Raw genomic sequence first — 20,466 nt, 5'->3', positions numbered from 1 at the left:
CACTGTTGTCCAGAGGTCGGATTTCTCCCCCAAGGTCTGAATTCCGTGCATGGTATCTGGGGTGAGTTGCATACCCTGCAATCCTAAAACCTGCAGAGTTTTGTCATCTCTGCAGGAGAGAGAACTTTGCAGGCTGTCTCCTTCAATGCTTATAAGCTCTGCAGATTCCTGGTACCAGCAATCCCTGTTTCTCCAACCCCTGGATTGTTCCAGTGACCCCTGTTATGGGTTGTGCTGTGTGCCCTATATTGTCTGCATCACAGGAAAGCACAATGCCTACCCATGATGCCTCAGAGTGCAATACTCTCCCAGAAGGAAAAATTTCCCTCTGGCCCCACATAGCAATCACCTCTGGCTCATTGTTCTCCCGGGTTTATTGAGGAGTTCTCTTCTAACCCTGCTGCTTTCTCTGTGTGTGGCAGGCTTCTCCGAGGAAGAGGAGGCCCAGAAAGACAAAAAAGAAAGCGAAAGGTAAGCAGCCCCTCACCCCACATCTGCGGTGGCAGACCCCGGCCCCATGCAAAGCAGAGAAATAGGGTCCATTCCCCCACCTGCCTCCCCTCTTCCTGCGAAGGCGCAGTCGTGCCCAGAGTCGTGCAGAGGCACTGGCTGGGGCTCCGTTCACAGGCTGCCTCTGAAATCTGGGGCAATAGGCTGCTAGGAAGCAGAGGGTGCCCAAGCAGCTCAATGTCTCCTTTATGTCTCACTTCTGGCAGCTTTTGGGTGCTGTGAGGAAGAGTTGGAGGAGGCTGGTGCATCCCCAGAGACGTGGTAAGCAATGCCCCCCTCCATGAATCTGCAGTGGGTCAGTCCCCTCCTTTAGCGCCATGCAATTCATCCTCACCCGAGTAATCCCTCCCCTGCCCCGACCTATGTACCATGCAAGCAACTCTTCTCCTTTAGACTCCTGCAAATCATTCCCACCCAGCAGAAGTTGCCATCTCCAATCCACCCCAACGCATTGTACAGTGGGTCATTCCCTTCCTCGAGCATCGTATGGCTCATTTAACCTGGGGCAGTGGGGGCGGGGTAGATTGTGTCGACTGGACTGGACCATCCTCCCCTCCCAAGAGGGGGAGAAAATGTTTTCTGGGAGCAGCCCCGTGCACCCCGGGGAGGTGAGGTGGAGAGGTCAGGAGGAAGGCTGGGCTTTCTGGTACCGTGAGTAGGCTGAAAGGGATCCAGCAGCACTTGTGTAACGGCCCCTCCTCCAGTCCCCCGGCATGGGTTCCCAGCAGGATTTGAACCCTGGACCTTCACCTCTGCAGCATAAAGCACCCCTTAAAGCTGAAGAGGTAGCTGCATTAGTTGGCAGCTATAGTAATAATAAAGGTAAAGGTAATAATTGGAGATATACCAAGCTCCTACAGCTGGAAGGGATGTTGAAAGATCATCTAGTCCAGCCCCCTGCCTTCACTAGCAGGACCATTTTTTGCCCCAGATTCCTAAGTAGCTTTCTTAAGGATTGAACTCACAACCTTAGGTCTAGCAGGCCAATGCTCAAACCACTGAGCTATCCCTTCCCCCAGTAGGCTGTTATCCTATGTTTTGATTAGCTTCTGTGGGGGGGACATGACACACACGCTGCCAGTAAGATACACTCTCACCTCCTCAGCACTAGCAGGGCTCACCTAAGAATCCTGCTAACCCCAAACCAGAACATCCAAGGCCCGGGTATTGCAGGGGAGGAGGCTGCCTCAGTGGAGAATGGGACAGGGAGCCTTTCGGTGCCACCCCTCTGGGTAAAAGAGGGCCTGAGGGAAGGGCCTGCACTCAGCTATCTGCTCTCTCTGTTCCACAGCTGCCCTGTGCCCCTGGAGAAGCTCCCCTTGGCTCAGCGCCTCAGGCTCGTTGAGAGGAGGCTACAGTACGTGGCCAGACACCTGGATGAAGTTCTGATACCGTAAGGCAACTGACCAGGGGACACCAGACTGGGGGCTGGGTGGGAGGGGAGAGTGAATGTAGAGAGGAGGGAGCAGGGAAAACCAGACACTCCAGGATCCTAAAATAACAGGGAAAAAGCCACTAGGAGGCTTTAGCTTCCAAGGTGAGATACCAGTGAAAGTGAGGTGAGGGATTATCAGAAATTCAATGCAGAGACTACAAGATGGGTTTGTGAGTAGGATCAAATCCTTCTGTACGGCAATATCTGCCAGCAGGCAACTGTCTAGAACCTGCCCGTGCTGTGTTGGAAGGAAAAAGCAATCCAATGACACCCTGTGAGGGGGTGTCCACCCCACACAGCACTGGAAGGGGCTCAGGTGGCCAGGCAGGCCCATGAACTCCACAGGGTGCACCAGCAGGAAGAACCAGGGAGCAGGGAATTGATCCAAGCAGGCTCAGCTGGCAGGAACAGACGGGGCCTATAAAGCCAGGAAGCTGGCAGGAGACAGGGGCTGCGGCTGGGAAAGGGCAGCCCCTCCCTGGGAAGAGGGGGGAGTGTTTGGAGCTGGTGCACCCAGAGCAAGGAGGGGAACCAGGAGTAGTAGGAAGCAGTCCAGGCTGGGAGAGGAAAGCCCAGAACTGCTGGGTTGAGGGTCCCTGGCCTGGAGCCTAGTGTGGAGTGTGGGCCCAGGTTTCCCTACCAGCCCCCGAGGGCATGGCATGGACCGGCGGGGCAGTGAACAGGAAAACTGTCTGGGTCATTGTGGGAGTGACAGTGATCACATGCGATAATTGGAAGGGGCATTGACCTCGAGAGCTAATCCCCAGAGTAGGCACCAGACAAGCAGTGAATGGGACACCACGTGATACACCCCAAACATGAGTCATCAGTTGGGTTCAAACCCAGGACTTTCAGGACCATAGCACAGACCTCCACCACCGGAGAAACTCCATTAACTGGAAGCAATGGTAGGTTGTTAGCCTCTAGTGTATCAGCCATTAGAAGAGGACAGTTTTCCAGTGGGTTAGAATGTAAGAACATAAGAACAGCCAGACTGGGTCAGACCAAAGGTCCATCTAGCCCAGTATCCTGTCTTCCAAAACTGGCCAATGCCAGTGCAGCAGAGGGAATGACCAGAACAGGGAATCTTCAAATGATCCGTCCCCTGTCGCCCATTCCCAGCTTCAAACAAACATAGACTATAGTCCACCATCCCTGCCCACCTTAGCTAATAGCCATTGATGAATTTATCTAGTTCCTTTTATAGTTTATAGTCTTGGCCTTCACAACATCCTCTGGCAAGGGTTACACACACACATGCTCACATCTTCCTCCCCCAAACCAATTGTTGTTAGCTAATCTTTCTATTTAAATAGCAGTAGATCCCCGGTCATGCTCAAGGCCCCATTGTGCTAGGTGCTGCACATGTGCGTGTGACGAAGGGGTTATCATTCTAGATAAAATGAGTGCCAGCTCCCCCTCTCAGTCCTTCGTTACCCAGCTGATGTCCTTGTGTCAGGGTGTGGTGTGCAATGCATGCCTAGGCACTACCCCATTGCACTACTGTTGGAAGGCTGCGCCCAAGCCTTGCCTTTGCTCAGCAGGGCCGTGTCCCATCTGTCCCTGTCTGCTCTCTCCCACAGGCCGAGTGTGTCGACATCTGTGATGAGACAGTTCTGCTATTCCTCCATGGAATCCACCACCTCTCCCCTCTGGAATCCCAGCTCCTTTTCCCTGAGAGAAGCCTCCGTGACTTGGTCAGGGCCCCTCTGCAACACAAGGGAGACCATGACTGTCGCAAGCTGGGAAGGATCCACTCATCCCATCCAAGCCCAGCCTCTCCCCAGGCCCCCTGCCCACAGCAGACGAGACTGGCGAGAGCAGAACATAGGTCTGGACCAGATGTCAGCCCATGGCTCAGACTTCAACATCCGACAGAAGCATCTACAGAGCCAGCTGGGGGCTCCACAAACCCCCATCCCAGGAGAGCCATTGCTGGGTGAGCAGGACACCAAGCAGCAATGGGAATTCAACACAGATCGGCCCGAATGTGGATTTCCAGCAAAGGTCCCAAAGCCCCTGAGATCCGACACCAGCCCTCAGCATGCACAGGAGATCCAGGAGCCATGTGTCTGCCCCTGGGGAGCCCTGCCCCAAAAGGCCCACAGGATTATGGCATCCCCTGATGCCATCCTGGCCAGGCTTGTGCCCACGGCAGGGGTCAAGCTGCAGGATCACGTGGCTCAGAAATGCTTTGAGATCGAAACGAAGGCTTTTCCTAAGGTCGTGAGAGAGTCGCACAGAGATGCTCCCCTCCTGAGAGAGACTGCCCTGCCTGGGCCACTCCGCCCCCCTAGGGAGCCAGGCAGGCACAGGACACCGGCATTCCCAACAATGGGACAACAGCCTGCCCACCCCATCGAACTCCACATAAGGCGTGAGCATCTCATCATGCAGAGGGGGCTGCTCACCCCGGATCCAGAGCCCCCGGCAAAGCTGCCTCACGTCGTCCAAGCCAGGGGAGCCAGTGTGGAGTTCAGTGAGATGGAGACCGATTTCCTGCAGACAGGGAGGCAAAGCACAAGCTCCTCTTCTTCCACACGTCCTCCAACGCCAGTGGAAGATACCACCATGGAGACGGGCAGGAATGATACCGCGGCAGGAAACCAGACTAACCCAGATCGCTGCACTCTGCCAGCAGGGATGGATCTGACATCGCCACCTCCAGGAACCACAATAGCAGAGAAGACACTCGAAGCGACACTCCAGATTTATAGGAGCGAGTTGAGAAAGCCCCTTACCAGTGTGTGTGACAGCAAAGGGACTGAAGAGAAGCTGGAGCTGCACATGGAGAGGAAGGTTACCTTGGGAGAAGGCTCCTGCCTGGGGCCAGGGGCACAGGCAGGTGAGGGCAGGGCAGATCTTCCCAGGACCCAATGCCACCAGGTTGCCCCAGAGGCCCCAGGCTCTGAGCAGCTAACCAGATCCACCCTTGACTCTCTCATTGCTGGGCAGGCTGCACACGACCTGCAGATCAAGCACCTGACGGAAATGTTGAGCAGCTCCCGCCCCTTGGCGGGCCAGGTCTCAGTTTGCCAGCAGTGCCGCAAGGCACATCCAGGAAAGATGAAGGGTAAGAAAACTCAGAAGGAGACATCAGCTGAGCTGCATGGTCTTCCAGACATCATGGATTCACATGGGTTCGATGGCACTGTGAATTCAAAGCTCTCCAGGGACCAGCCGCCAATCAAAATCTGCAAGAAGTGCAGTAAGCTTCAATGGAAGAGACCAGCTGGCTCTGCAGGTGCTGACTTGCCCAGAAGATCCCATGGAATTCCACAGTGATGGACTCCAGGAGACTCCTCAGCATCATCCAACCACAAGATGCCAGCGGTGTGGCTCCTTCCAGCAGACAAGAGCAAGAAGCAGGATGGAATGAGGAAAACAGCTCCCTCCAGGCAACCAAAGATGGTGTCCATTGCTACGAGTACAACAGGGCTTTTGCAAGCTGGGGAGAAAGTAACTGGAAGTCCTGACGGTTCTCCCCGAAAGTCACCAAAGGCCTCCAGAGCTAGGACACCATCCCCTTCAAGGAGCAAAGTTCTCAAAGAGATGTTAATGCGCCTCAAGCAAATCTTCAGCAAGCTTCAAAACAAAGTGAAGTCCCGAATGTCCAAAGACTCTCGTTCCAGAACACCCGACACTAAATTTACAAAGCCACACATTTGGAAGGCAAAGGCCTCCAAGGGTGTCCGGTTTCCATCCTACTGAATCCCACCCTGCCAGCAGGCCCAGTAACAGAAGGGGCCCACAAATTCCAACCTCTCCCTATCATCCAGCGGGTCTGGTAAGCGTGGGCTAAAGTGGCTGAGAAGAATGGCTTGTTGTCCTGGGACACAGAGACTGATGTATAAGAGACTCTCCTTGGGGTATCACATTTAAACCCAGATTCCAAGATGAAGGGGGGCCTGGGGGCTTAGATGAGATTGAGGGTGTGGCTAGCTCACTGGATTTGTTACTTTACCTCATGCGGTTCAGGAATCAATCCTCCCTTCAAGAAGAGCTGTTACTAAATTCACAAAGCCCCCCTTTTGGAAGGCAAGGGCCTCTAAGAGTGTCCAGTAGGGCCCTATCGTCAATCAAACCCAAACCAGCCCCGTGACCCCTAAAACCCCGCCCCTCGACCCCTTAAACACCACCCACCTCTCAGCAGCAGCCCCACCCATGGGGGTATTACTTCCAGGGTCAAGGTGGACACATGACTGGAAGCACAGTGTGTCATCTGACCCCTCTAAGAACTCCTCTCGCTGCCCTCTACCAATCAGGAGGGGTTTCACCCCCATAGGCCTGCCCCAAGAGGTGATTTGACCAATCAGGGGTGTTCCAGGGTGGGGGGACCCATCCAGATGTGGCTCGTGTGATCCCTCTAAGAACTCCTCCCAATGCTCTCTACCAATCGCGATGGGTTTCGGCCGCATAGGACCACCCCCAGAGCAGATTTGACCAATCGGTGGTGTTCCAGGGCGGGGTGACCCGCCCAGATGAGGGCCGTGTCACCCTTCTGAGAACTCCTCCCAGCGCCCTCTGCCAATCAGAGCGCATGACTATCACCCCATAAGTCCCAGGGCCGGGGCAGAAGAGGCCATCTTTTACCAAGGATGCGTGCTTTAGAAATCATGGAAACATGGACTCCTCCACCACCCCTGTGAGCACTTTGGACTTTGTTTTAGCCCCGAGGGCCTTTGGATTTGTGCGGAGAAAGCGCTACATCAGCGACAGTTCCCACGAGGGCTCTTTGACTCAGCCGTTGATGGATACGCCGGAACCCGAAACCCAAACTCTCGTGAGGCACCCCAATGAGCATGAAGGCCTCTCATTGTTCGCCCCACTAGAGGTGGAAGGCGAACACAGCTCGGTTGAGTCATCGGAGGACAAGGTGAATGGAAAAGACATTGCTCAGGTAAATGAATGATGAAGAAGTGACTGTTGATGATGGGGTGTAATGGGGTTAGGAACCGGGGGTGGGGGGGTTGTGTATGTTTAAAAACAAGCAGTGGGGTGCTTACACTGTTTCTTTTCTGAAAATCTCTCGACAGCTTGATGATGCCTTTCTAGAGGACCCGCAGGCCCTGGACAGCGTTCCATCAAGCAGCGAAGATGAACCGGGCTCTCCTTGTTTTTGCTCAATGCCGATACAAATTGTTGAAGAGGACTCCGAGGATGACAGCTATGAGGAGTTTATGAGGCTTGGCATGGAACTAACTGAGCCAGTGCCACGTCGTGAGCATAAAAAAGTCATGCGGTCTATTGTATGTGTTGCTGTTTATGCTGTCCTTAATCACTGCCTTAGGGAAAAGCTTTCTGAAGATTGTGAGGGCTGTGTCATAGATGTGCCAGCCCAACGGCGCCATGACTGTGTGACTTGAACTTCAGTAGATATAAACTGCAAGCTCCGGGGCCTGTGTGCTGAGCTGTATTTGGAAAGCTTATTAAACATTGTTCTTGCCATAGGTTATGCTATGCAATGTCTGTGCCTAACCCAAAAACATTTAGCGTAAGGGGTGACCTTGATAAATGCTGTGCAATTTAGTGCAGACCCTGACCGTGTTTTAAAGAAAATGACCAAACCGGAAGATGCCTGTGTCACATTATTGACTTGAACTGGGACCGTATAGAACATGGTTGCAACCAAGGTCCTGTAGTGGCACCAAATCTTAGGTAAAGGGGGTCATATAAGGGGTCTAAGACCAGGTTATGGGTTGCTGGTTATGATTATGCTGTCTGTATGCATGTGTCATTTTGTAGTTGAAGTTATGAATATTGCCTCTATCCTGTCTGTATTTCAAACTTATGCTATGCTTCTGGGTGACATCCCAGACGAGTTGGTGTTAGCTCTGCCTAGCCTGCTTGATGGCCCATTAAGGACCATCAGCTACACAACTGACCCATTGAGAGAAGGCAGATGCGCCTTTTAAGTCAGCAAAGTATGCAGGGACTTGTCCATATGACTCCAAACTCCATTTTGCTTGTAATGTTCCACAGTAAGGACAAAGAGGTGTTCTTACACCTGGAAAAGACTATAAAAGGCTGATGCCTCATCTCCATCTTGTCTTCAATCCTGTTTCTTACCTCTGGAGGGACTTTGCTACAAACTGAAGCTCTGAACAAAGAACTGATGGCCCATCCCAGCTGGGGATGTACTCCAGAGACTTAATTTAAACCTGCAGTTTATTCTATCGCTGCTACAAGCCTGAACCAAGAACTTTGCCATTACTGTATGTAATTGATTCCATTTAACCAATTCTAGCTCTCATCTGTATCTTTTTCCTTTTATGAATAAACCTTTAGATTTGATAGATTCATAGATTCTAGGACTGGAAGGGACCTCGAGAGGTCATCGTGTCCAGTCCTCTGCCCTCATGGCAGGACCAAATACTGTCTAGACCAGCCCTGATAGACATTTATCTAACCTACTCTTAAATATCTCCAGAGATGGAGATTTCACAACCTCCCTAGGCAATTTATTCCAGTGTTTAACCACCTTGACAGTTAGGAACTTTTTCCTAATGTCCAATCTAAACCTCCCTTGCTGCAGTTTAAGCCCATTGCTTCTTGTTTATTCTTAGAGGCTAACTAAGGTGGACAAGTTTTCTCCTTCCTCCTTATGACACCCTTTTAGATACCTGAAAACTGCTATCATGTCCCCTCTCAGTCTTCTCTTTTCCAAACTAAACAAACCCATTTCTTTCAGCCTTCCTTCATAGGTCATGTTCTCAAGACCTTTAATCATTCTTGTTGCTCTTCTCTGGACCCTCTCCAATTTCTCCACTCTTTCAGTACCTGTTTCCCCTCAATTACAAGGTTTCATCCTGTGAGTTTATCGACGATGAAACCGCGTGTGTGTCTTGGAAGCACGCAAAAGACCGGTCCTCTGTCTCAGGCAATACCAACGTCTTCATAGCCTGTTTCACCACCGCTTATGCCTGCTTAGAACTATACAACCTCCTAGAGAGGTTGCAAGAGTGGTGGTGCCTGTACCACGACACTGTCTTGGTGATATTTGTGAAAAGGAAGAGTGAGTGGAATCCCCCTCTGGGGGATTATTTTAAACCATCTCTGTAAACCATTTTCCATACCTTCAAAGAATTTGAAGGGTTAACATCAGCGGGTCTGGTCTGTATAGTTCTGTGAAACTCTGGTTGTAACTCTTTAAAGTCAGGTAACACATCAATGTAGCAAAAGGTATTATGGGCTGTAAAATATCTCCACATCCTAGTTTTTAAAGTTCTGTTAAATCGTTCTACAACCCCTGCTTTGACTTCATTATTAGTAACAAGATGGTGAACTCCATGTCACTTTAATAATCTGCTTAAAGGTTTGTTTAAAAATTCTTTCCCCCGATCGGTTTGTAATTTTTGAGGCATGCGAGCTTTGCTGAAAATAGCTTGAAAGGCCTTGGATACCTCAACACCCGTCTTGTTTTTAGGCCTAAGGCCCAGTCATATTTGGATAGAGTGTCTATTACTGTTAAGATGTACTTAAAACCGCTGCTGCATTTGGAGAACCGGTGCATATCCACCAAATTTGCCTGCCATTGCACATCCACATCTGAAACAATGGTCTTGTTTCTTTTAAAACGTATTCGAGCCGGTTTGTGTAAAGTGAAAAAAGAACAGGAGGACTTGTGGCACTTTAGAGACTAACAAATTTATTTGAGCATAAGCTTTTGTGGGCTACAGCCCACTTCATCGGATGCATGCAGTGGAAAATACAGTAGGAAGATCTATAGATATATAGATATACACAGAGAACATGAAACAATGGGTGTTACCATACACCCTGTCAGGAGAGTGATCAGTTAAGGTGAGCTATTATCAGCAGGAGAGAAAAAGAACTGTTTGTAGTGGTAATGAAAATAGCCCATTTCCAGCAATTGACAAGAAGATGTGAGGAACTGTAGTGGTGGGGAAAATAAGCATGGGGAAATAGTTTTACTTTGTGTAATGGCCCATCCACTCCCAGTCTTTATTCAAGCCTAATTTAATGGTGTCCAATTTGCAAATTAATTCCAATTCAGCAGTCTCTTGTTGGAGTCTGTTTTTGAAGGGTTTTTTTTGTAATATTGTGACTTTTAGGTCTGTAATCAAGTGGCCAGGGAGACTGAATTGTTCTCCGACTGGTTTTTTAATGTTATAATTCTTGACGTCTGATTTGTGTCCGTTTATTCTTTTACGTAGAGACTGTCCGGTTTGGCCAAAGTACATGGCAGAGGGGCATTGCTGGCACATGATGGCATATATCACATTGGTAGATGTGCAGGTGAATGAGCCTCTGATAGTGTGGCTGATGTGATTAGGTCCTATGATGGTGTCCCCTCAATAGATATGTGAACAGAATTAGCAACAGGCTTTGTTGCAAGGATAGGTTCCTGGGTTAGTGTTTTTGTTGTGTGGTTGCTGTAGGTTTGGGGGCTGTCTGTAAGAGCGGACTGGCCTGTCTCCCAAGATCTGTGAGAGTGAGGGATTGTCCTTTAGGATAGGTTGTAGATCCTTGATGATGCACTGGAGAGATTTTAGTTGGGGGCAGTGGCAGATTAACAAATTTGCCACCCCTAGGCCCTCAAAAAATTGCTGCGCAACCCCCCACGCGCCAGCTCACCTACCCTCCCCCACGGCAAGCCTGGGAGGGAGGGGGGAGAAGGGGAGTTGTGGCGCGCTCGGGGGATGGCGGCGATGGAGCGGAGATGATCTGGGACGGGGAGCGGTTTCCACCTCCACCCCCGGTTTACTCCCCGCACCCGCGGGCTGCAGCTCACCTCTGCTCCACCTCCTCTGAGTGCACCACTACTCACTTCTCCCTCCCTCCCAGTGCTTTCGCGTGGCAAGCCTGGGAGGGAGGTGGAAGGAGGGAAGTGCGGTGCGCCTGGGGGACAAGGTGGGCCAGGGATTTGGAGAAGGGGCAGAGTTGGGGAGGGGGGTGAGCAAATTTGCCGCCCTAGGCCTAGGCTTTGTTGGCCTAGGCGATAATACACCGCTGGTTGGGGGCTGAAGGTGATGGCTAGTGGCGTTCTGTTACTTTCTTTGTTGAGCCTGTGCTGTAGTAGGTGACTTCTGGGTACTCTTCTGGCTCTGTCAATCTGTTTCTTCACTTCAGCAGGTGGGGATTGTAGTTGTAAGAACGCTTGATAGAGATCTTGTAGGTGTTTGTCTCTGTCTGAGGGGTTGGAGCAAATGTGATTGTATCGTAGAGCTTGGCTGTAGACAATGGGTTGAGTGGTGTGGTCTGGATGAAAGCTGGAGGCATGTAGGTAAGTATAGTGGTCAGTAGGTTTCCGGTATAGGGTGGTGTTTAGGTGGCCATCGTTTACTAGTGCTGTAGTGTCTAGGAAGTGGATCTCTTGTGTGGAATGGTCCAGGCTGAGGTTGATGGTGGGATGGAAATGTGTAAAGTGTAAGTGTCCTTCTCTGAAAGCCAAACTGTTACCTGTCTTCTATTTAAAGTTTTACTATGCTTTCTGGCCACTTGAGAAAGAGGGTTCACCCCGCCGAAGCTCCCAACTTCCCCGGCAATGTAATATATTTTCTTTAACAGAGCTGCCTGTGTAGAAATGACTGTTACTGGTACCGTCTTTTACTAACACAAATATGAAGGGGGACACATTCATATTGACATATTTAAATAAATAAGTTTCATTAATTGCCTGATTTAACACGACCTTTTACAGCCGCCTGTAAAAATGGACACCACGACCCCTACCATAAGGGAGTCTGAGCTGGTTCATTCTTCCATTTTGTCCTTTTCCGGATTTTCCTCTTGAGAGCTGTGTCTCAGACATGAGCGAAACCAGCTGATGCATGATATATTTACTCCCACGTAGTGGTGAGCTGGAGCCAGTTCCCACCGGTTCGCAGGAACCGGTTGTTAAATTTAGAAACCCTTTTAGAACCGGTTGTAAAACAGCTTTTAAATTTAACTAAAGCTCGGGCAGCTATCCACCTGGCCCCCGGCCCCAGCTCACTTCCCTCTCCTCCCCTGAACGCTCTGTCCTCCTTCTCCTCCGCCTCCCTTGCTTCCCGCGAATCAGATGTTCGCGAGAAGCCTGAAACAAGCAGCAGGCAGGTAAGCTGGGGGGCAGGCCTGAGGAGGGCTCCAGAGAGGCATGGCGCAGCCCAGTCCGGCTCAGGCCGAGCGGCTTCCTCTGGCCTCGCCCCTGGCCTGCCCCTGGCTGAGCGCCCCTGCTCAGTCCTGGCCAAGCTCTGGCCCCAGTGGCATCGGCCCGGCTCGGGTCCTGCTGTGCCGGTGCCGGTGCCGGTCCCGGCCGAGCGGCTCTGAGCCGGCCCGGCTCGGGCCCCACAGCATCGGTGCCAGTCCCGGCCGAGCGGCTGTGACTTGGCTCCGGCCCCGGGCCCGTGGTGCCATTCATGACCGAGTGGCTCCGGCCCGGACCTTGCAGCACCAGCTCCGGTCCAGGTCCCGGCCGAGCGGCTCTGGCCGGCTCGGCTCGGTCCCCGCAGTGCTGGTCCCAGTTCCGGCCAAGCAGCTCCTGCCCGGACCTCGCGGCACCGTCACCGGTCCAGGTCCCGGCCGAGCGGCTCTGGCTGGCTCAGCTCGGGCCCCCCTCAGCGCCGGTCCCAGTTCCTGCTGAGCGGATCTGGCCACGGCAGAGTGGCACCAGGTAGCGCAGTAAGGGGGCAGGGAGGGGTGTAGGAAGAGGGCAGGGGAGTTTGGTGGGTTGTCGGGGAGTGGATAGGGGTTGGGGCGGTCAGAGGGCAGGGAACAGGGGGATTGAATGGAGGCAAGGGTTTGGGGGGCAGTCAGGAAGGAGCAGGGGTTGGATGGGGTCGTGGGGGGCAGGAACAGAGAGAAGGTGTGGTTGGATGGGGCAGGGTCCCAAGGGGCCCTCAGAAATCAGAGGAGGGGTTGGATGGGGCGGCAGGGGACAGTCAGGGGACGGGGAAGGGGGGTGGATGGGACAGGAGTCCCGGAGGGCATCAAGGAACATGGGGTGTTGTATGGGGCATGACCCCTGGGGCAATGACACCCTCATGGGGTGAGGAGGAGAGAACCTGTTGTTAATATTTTGGCAGCTCATCACTGCTCCCACGAGACTACCGATGTCAGTTCTCAAAGGCCTCTAGAAAGGCATCGTAGAGCTGTTGAGAGATTTTCAGAAAAGAAACAGTGTAAGCACCCCACTGCTTGTTTTTAGATTTACACAACCTCCCGGTTCCTAACTTCATTACACTCCATCATCAACCATCGCTTCTTAATCATTCATTTACCTGAGCGACATCTTTTTTGTTCACCTTGTCCTCTGGTGACTCCCCTGAGCTGCGTTCGTCTTCCACCTCTAGGGGGGTGGACAACGAGAGGCCTTCATGCTCATCGGGGTGCCTCACGAGGGTTTGGGTTTCAGGTTCTGGCGTATCCATCAACGACTGAGTCAAAGGGCCCTCGTCGGAACTGTCGCTCGTGTAGCGCTTTCTCCACACAAGTCCAAAGGCCCTCGGGGCTAACACAAAGTCTGAAGTTCTCACCAGGGCGGTGAAGGAGTCCATGTTTCCATGATTTCTAAAGCACGTGTTCATGGTAAAAGATGGCCTCTTCTGCCCCGATTGCTGGGATTTATGGGGTGATAGTGTCGCGCGCTGATTGGCAGAGGGCACTGGGACGAGTTCTTAGATGGGTGACATGACCCTCTTCTGGGCAGGTCACCCCAGCCTGAAACACCACCGATTGGTCAAATCTGCTCTCAGGGCGGAACTGTGTGGCTGAAACCCATCGTGATTCGCAGAGGGCAGTGGAGGAGTTCTTAGAGGGGTCACACGAACCACTTCCGGATGGGTCACCATGCCCCGGAACACCCCTGATCGGACAAATCTCCTCTCAGGTTGGGCCTACGGGGGAGAAACCCCTCCTGATTGGTAGAGGGCAGTGGGAGGAGTTCTTAGAGGGGTCACATGACACACTTTGCTTCCAGTCGTGTGTCCTCATTGACCCCGGAAGTAATATTCCCCATGGGTGGGACTTCCAGTGACAGGTGGCCGGGGCTTAAGAGGTCAAGGGGCAGGGTTTAAGCAGCCAAGGGGAGGGGTTAGGGTTTGATTGATGGTAGGTCCCTTATACTATTTCCGGTTTCCATACTACTGAATCCCATCCTGCCAGTGTGCCCATTAACAGAGGGGGCCCACTAATTCCACCATCTCCCTGGCAACCAGCAGGCCTTGTAAGCATAGGCCCAAGTGGCTGAGAACAATGGCTTGTTGTCCTGTGACACAGAGACTGATGATGTTATTGACTGTGATGTCTGAACAAACCAGCTTCATGACGTCCTGGTGCAGGCAGTAGGAATGGGAGAGGACATTGGCTCGAAAGAATCGGAACTGTTTCAGGAAAAAGGGGAGTGGAAATATTACTGCCACTGCTCTTAGCATAAACACCAGTCCCATCTTGGCTATTCTCGGCAGGGTTAAGATGGAGGCATATCTCAGCGGGTTACAGATTGCGATGAAGCGGACAAATGCCATCAAAAAGAGCACAGAGGATTCAATGAATTGCAGAGAGTGGATGAAGAACATCTGGGCAAAACAAGCATCAAGGCTGATCTCTCTAGAGTTAAATAAGAATAGGCCCGGTATTGTCGGCATGCTGGCTATCAATAAGCCAAGGTCTTTGACGGCCAACATGGAAAGGAAAATGTACATGGGCTCATGGATGATTGGATCTATTTTTATAATGAACAGAATGACTGAATTTCCATCTATCGAAATTTCATACATGAAGCAGAAGAGGACAGAGACCCAGAGATGGACGTCTTCCTGCCCAGGTATCCCAGTGAGCAGGAACACTGCAGGTGTGAATTTGGTGTCATTGACAGCTGACATACCATACTGGGCAGGTCCAAGAAGTTTTGAACTTTCCTTCCTGAAAGGAAAAAGAACAGGAAAGTAGATGATATTTAAGGAGACATCTTTCTGCTCTGAGTGCAAATCTAGGATTCCCAGAAGCTCAAGGAAGATCAGAAAAAACATAGATTTGGATTTACACCCGCAATAGGATATGCCAATAGGAATATAGGCACTGCCAGACTGGATCAGACCTGCAGTCCTTCTAGCCCAGTAACCAGTTACACATGCGTCTGGGGAAGATGGAAGAATCCCTGCAATAGGGAGCTATGAGATTAACTGCTCCAAGGGAAAGTTTCCCCCAGGCACCCACTAGTTAGACATATTTTGTGGTGTAAATCCAGTCCCTCTTTGAATCCTGCTAATCCCTTCGCCCCATTGATATCTTGTGGATCAGAGTTCCACAGCCTACTTGAGCACTGTGTGAGTTTTCAATAGTGACATTCATACAGACACCCTTTCCGGCCCTCAGCTTCAAAGTGTGGCCCATTGTATCATGACATGTGTGTACACATATGGCAAGTGCATGGTGAAAATGGTCATTGTGTTTATCTGTCCTGCATTTAAATTATTCATAAACGTGTTTCATTGCCTCATTATATACATTATGTTTTTATTTTCTCTGCTCCTGTGAGTTCAAATTATGCCACTGCCTCTTTGCAGCACATGGGATACATTTTCAGGGTCTGGTTCTGAATTCAATAACGGCATCACTCCAGATTTACGTGTGTAAATTCAATCAGAACCAGGATCTATTAACTTTCCCTTACCAAATGCTCCCAGTGATACACTCTGACCCCCAAGAATCCCTCCAAGAGAAGCTGAAGTGCTTTGCCCGGCCTATGTTGACTGAATCCAGAGAGTTTGATCATCCTACAGGTTCCCTTTCATCCTCACAGGACCCGCATCTGCTCCCCCTGCAAGGGATTGTAGTTATCTGGTAAGTTACATGGTAACATGGACAGTTACTTCAGCTGGATGAGGGAGAGGTTGTCATCGCAAATGAGTGAATTGTGCAAACACTAGGTTTGCACTAATATCCAGTTGAGTGTGCTAGTTACTTCAGCCATGCTTTTTTAACAGGTGATGGAGGTAAATTACATAAAAAACTATTACACTGCTCTTTCCTGCACCTCAGCTTTACCCTTTGCTGAAACACAGACCAGCGGTTCTGTTCTCTCAGGACTTTTTGGAAAGTCTTGCACAGGTATTGTAGAGTTACTGTGTGCATGACCCTGAATGTAAGTATTACAAATGGCTTCTGCTCCATTAGCAGAGGAGAGTACCATACAGCTGTTCACTGAACAGAGAGTTCATAGCACAAACCCATTGCAAACAGTATGTGGGGTACTTCTGAAAAATTTTCTAAAGCAAAAGCCGTTAAGCAGTAAAGTTACCACTGCTCCTTCCTGTAGCAATTCCAACAACTCTGCCGCTGGCTTTCAATATGCATCTATGTCATGAAATTTTTGTTTGTAATATTTGTATTACAATGAAAAGTTTTGGCATAACATTTACACAGCTGTACTTTGGCACACACATGCCAGCCACAGGTACAAACCCAGCCAGACCTATTGAGCAGGCACAGTGCTCAGTGCTCCAGCCACATTGCGCGGTAGCCCAGGGCCCAGTCTGTGAGTGGGAGAATGGCGGGATTTCACCCCGTGAGAAAGGAGGCTACGGAGCCTGACATTTGGCCCTCAGAAACCAGAGAAGGGAAAGAGATGAACATAGCCCTGTAACTCTGAGGGGTTTCTTCAGGGCAGAAGTGCTGGAGCCTTCAGCCAGTCAGGAAACAGAAATACAGGCAAGTCGCATCTTAGGCACATTTAACATGTGCGAATTCAGCTTTGTGCAGATGGTGAAAATGGGAAAAAAAGAAAAATTACAATATAAAAACTGCATCTTTAGTGCGGGCGATTCCTTCCGCCATTCAACTCAATGAGTGTTTCAGTAGACGTGGTTTTCCCTTTACGCGCTAACCGTGGAACAGAATCCTCGCATAAAATGAGACTTCCTTGTATGCCCACCAAGCAACACAGCTCTGAATTCCTGCATCCACAATCAAGTCAAAGAATAAAATTGTTGAAAATGCATTTGCTGATTAAATTTCCAGCAGCAAATATACCTGATACGATTTGGGAAGGAGTCACTGATATTCCGTGGTGTCTCTTCTTCCTCAGCCCCTGGCAGGATTGGGCCCAGAGCACATGGAACGTCTAAAAATGGGACTCCTTGAGAAAATCGTTACTTGGGGCATCAGGGTTTTAACACTGCAAGCTCGCTTTGAATGTCAGATTTCTGTGTAAATTAAAATACTCACCATGGAGCATGGGCAGATGTAGTCATCGGAGAGGCTGCCTGGGCAGCAGGCAGCATCTGTTCAGATAGGGAGGCTACTGTCTTTATGAAGCCTGTCTGCACATTTCCTTGGGGGCCACTTGGCCATCAGGGAACCTCAGCTGCTTGGCTTCGTGTGCACCAGCTGTAACCCCTGTGATAGCCAAGGGCAAACTGCAGGAGGCCAAATCACAGGGGATGTGGGGTGATGCTATCCAGCTGGACTGCAGTGGCAGCTCTGCTGCAGGCTCTATTCCTTATGGTTCCAATCAGTCACAAGGAAACCTTGGGGGTGGCCGAGTGGTAACAATGATGTTGTCACAGCTGTGATCTCGCTGAAATAAAATATAATAAATAATAATTATTATAATATAGGACCAGATTTTTCCCCAGCAGCCCCCTCTCCTGCATTAGAAACCCAGGTTTCAGGGCAGGCCAGGGAGATTCCACAAGGCTCCATATATGGAAATTTCCCTCAGATTTTTCCAGGAGGGGAGGTCCCTTTCTTCTCTCTGAATGTAAAGGGGGGCCAAGGATCCAGGGAGCTCCAAAGTTATGCACAGATCTCAGTGATCCACTGGGAGCTCAGCCCACCCACCCACAATCCCTGTGCCTCCACAACTGCTTTAGGACCCTCTCCAGCTCCCTGCTAGCACAGGTTCATCAGAGATGTGCTACCAGGGCCTGTCCTTGAATACTGCGTGCAGATGTGGTCACCCCACCTCAAAAAGATACATTGGAATTGGAAAAGGTTTAGAAAAGGGCAACAAAAATGATTGGGGTATTGAACAGCTTCTGTATGAGGAGAGATTAATCAGACTGGGACTTTTCAGCTTGGAAAAGAGGCGACTAGGGGGGGATATGACCGAGGTCTATAAAATCATGAGTGGTAGAGAGAAAGTAAATTAGGAAGTGTTATTTACTCCTTCTCATAATACAAGAACAAGGGGCCACCAAATGAAACTAATAGGCAGCAAGCCTACATGTACCACGACCACCGGCTCCTCCTCAGCACTACACATAAGTCTGTCTAGATGCCTCGAGAGGTCCGCAACCTTCGCACCAGGCAGGCAAGTCACCATACGGTTCTCCTGGTCATCACAGACCCAGCTATCTACGTTTCTAATAATCAAATCTCCCATTACTAACACCTGCCTTTTCCTAGAAACTGGAGTTCCCTCCCCCGGAGAGGTAACCTCAGTGCGAGAGGCAACCCCAGCACCATCTGGAAGGAGGGTCCCAACTACAGGAAGGTTTCCCACTGCTCCCATTGACTGCTCTGCTTCCCTGGGCCGTTCTTCCTCCTCAACAGCACAGGAGCTGTCTGAGCAGAGATGTGACTATTCTACAGTGTCCCAGAAAGCCTCATCAACATACCTCTCTGCCTCTCTTAACTCCTCCAGTTCCGCCACCCTGGCCTCCAAAGTCCGTACATGGTCTCTGAGGGCCAGGAGCTCTTTGCACCGACTGCACACATACGCCACCCGCCCACAGGGCAGGTAATCATACATGCAACACTCAGTGCAATAAACTGGATAGCCCCCACTCTGCTGCGGGTTTGAAAATATTGATCACAGCTCCAGCCCCGACAGCCCCAGCTAAATTTAATCCCTGGTACAAAGCATTTCCCGAGTGAGGGCATCTGCTCTGCAGTGAGGTTCCAGAGGAGACTAGACTAATCCAGGTCTGACCACCATTAGGAAACACAGACATACCTTCCTCTTGGACAGAACTTCTCCACCAAACCCAGGACGACATTCCCAGCATCAGCCAGCCCCTTCTACCTCCTCCAGTGCTCCCCCCACAAATAAACCAAGAGAAAACCCTGCTCCACACAGAGCTTTCTATAACCCCAGAAGAGAGAGGAGCCAGAGACTCCAGGAAGTCCCCCAAGGGACCTCACTATTGCCAAATTCTTTTAGATGGAAAGTTGTCAGGTACTAGGGTCAGCACAAAGATACATAACTAGACGGCATTGGGTCTCACCAACATTACAGCATCGATTGAGTTACCTGAGGGATGTCCATCAATGTGTGAGCACAAAGGTAAGTCACGGTGATCAGCAAAAATGTCATCTTCACCTGGGGGACAGGAAGAAAATTCCACAAGAATCTCAACACCAACCAAGAGAAATGCCTGCCCTGGCTCCCTTGTTCCAAGGTGATTGGGGTCATCTATGGAGACTCCCCTGAGCCACCTCAGGAGAGGGATGGGTATCCGGAGAGCAGCAACCCTTGTAAACAAGCAAAGACCTTTACAGGCTGGGGAAAGAGTTGGTCAAAAACTTACCTTTGTTTCTTTTCGAAGTTAAAATACAGACGTGTTTCATTTCCTTAGGACTAAATTTTGAGAAGTCACAAGTGATTTTTAGCAGTGTAACTTGAGACACCTTCAGAGCCTCCCACCCCCAAAGATCTGACCCCTTTCAGTTCTTTTCAGTCGGGTCTCCAAAAATCGTGGCCTCCAAATCACGAGCCGCTCTTATAACCCTGGGTCTGAGTGAAGAGACAAGGTTGACCTGTCGCCATGCTTCCCCCCAGGGGGCTCACCCCAGGGATGGACCTGACCCAAAGAGTTAAAGATGTGACTGTACCTGCAGGTCCAAAGGCTGGATGGCCCTGGGAGGCTCAGAGTGAAGCTCAGACCAAGGGACTCACTCTCTTATACTGTGCTGAACCTGCAGAGACTGTTCCTGTGAGTCTACCCGCTCCTTCCCAACCCTCAGACAGGAAACCACATCGCTGCCTTTCACAGTCTCCTGTTTGTCGCAGGGGCGAGAGACCACGTCGCCCAGATTCCAATACACCCGGGAGCCCAGCCAGCGCTGCCCAGGACATGCCAGCGTCAGGGCGGATCCGACAGACACCCATTGCAGCCCCTGGGAGCCTTCCCATTGATTTAAACGGGGGCCCTGGGTGGAGCTCTAAATGCACAGGCTGAGCCATTTCAAGGGATGGGGGGTTCCCCCACCTCCCTAAAGTGACTATTTCCCAGGGGACTCTACTGCCCTTGCCAGCAGTGGAGGACACAGCTGAGCCGTTCTGAGCACAGTTCTCACCAGAGACCACCCCAGGGGAGCCCCCTACAGTACAACGTTGTCCCTTTTGGGCCCAGGGGCTAGTTCAAGCTTGGGGGCCCCCAGGGCATTCCAGCTGGGAGCAGCAATTGCTGGCAGTCGGGGATTCCGTGGCTGCGGGTCTGTTGATTTCCAAAGACTGTCCCAAGTCCTGTGTCTGCGAACGCACAAGGAATCAAACAGCATGAAACAATTTATTTTGCTCACAGCACCAAAAATGCTCCATGCAGCCCATACCCAGGACCCAAAATCCTCTCTTC

General features: G+C 50.9%; 1 pseudogene; it reads right to left on the bottom strand.

Moving 5' to 3' along the window:
- Positions 1-19,304, bottom strand: part of LOC120401788 — a 35,713-nt pseudogene extending 16,409 nt beyond the window's left edge.
- Positions 19,305-20,466: the final 1,162 nt, after the last annotated feature.

The sequence above is a fragment of the Mauremys reevesii genome, linkage group 1 (assembly GCF_016161935.1).
Source record: "Mauremys reevesii isolate NIE-2019 linkage group 1, ASM1616193v1, whole genome shotgun sequence".
In the NCBI taxonomy this organism is placed as follows: Eukaryota; Metazoa; Chordata; order Testudines; family Geoemydidae; genus Mauremys; species Mauremys reevesii.
Note: the sequence above shows the minus strand (reverse complement) of the source record. Positions and strands in the feature narration are given on the sequence as shown.